Source organism: Etheostoma spectabile, chromosome 20, assembly GCF_008692095.1.
Source record: "Etheostoma spectabile isolate EspeVRDwgs_2016 chromosome 20, UIUC_Espe_1.0, whole genome shotgun sequence".
Classification (NCBI taxonomy): domain Eukaryota; kingdom Metazoa; phylum Chordata; class Actinopteri; order Perciformes; family Percidae; genus Etheostoma; species Etheostoma spectabile.
This window is the reverse complement of record NC_045752.1, coordinates 18,271,558-18,272,235: the sequence shown is the minus strand read 5'-3', so window position 1 is coordinate 18,272,235 and position 678 is coordinate 18,271,558. Positions and strand designations below refer to the sequence as shown.

Genomic DNA, 678 nt, shown 5'->3' with positions numbered 1-678 from the left:
CTCCTCCATACAGACCTTCTCCAGATCCTTCAGGTTTCGGGGCTGTTGCTGGGTAATACAGACTTTAAGCTCCCTCTAAAGATTTTCTATTGGCTTCAGGTCTGGAGACTGGCTAGGCCACTCCAGGACCTTGAGATGCTTCTCACAGAGCCACTACTTAGTTGCCCTGGCTGTGTGTTTTGGGACGTTGTCATGCTGGAAGCCCCAACCACGACCCATCTTCAATGCTCTTACTGAAGGAAGGAGGTTGTTGGCCAAGATCTTGCGATACATGACCCCATCCATCCTCTCCTCAATACGGTGCAGTCGTTCTGTCCCCTTTACAGAAAATTATCCCCAAAGAATGATGTTTCCACCTCCGTGCTTCATGCTTGGGATAGTGTTCTTGGGGTAGTACTCATACTTTTTCTACCTCCAAACACGGCAAGTGGAGTTTAGACTAAAAAGCTCTATTTTTGTTTCATCTGACCACATGACCTTCCATTCCTCCTCTGGATCTTCCAGATGGTCATTGGCAAACTTCAGACGGGCCTGGACATGCGCTGGCTTGAGCAGGGACCTTGCGTGTGCTGGAGGATTTTAATCCATGACGGCGTAGTGTGTTACTAATGGTTTTACTCGAGACTGTGGTCCCAGCTCTCTTCAGGTCATAGACCAGGTCCTGCCGTGTAGTTCTGG

At 49.1% G+C, this 678-nt stretch overlaps 1 protein-coding gene across 2 annotated transcripts in view; it reads left to right on the top strand.

The window, feature by feature from the left end:
• Positions 1–678, top strand: part of qrsl1 (glutaminyl-tRNA amidotransferase subunit QRSL1) — a 6,712-nt gene that overhangs the window by 4,531 nt on the left and 1,503 nt on the right. The window lies entirely within an intron of this gene.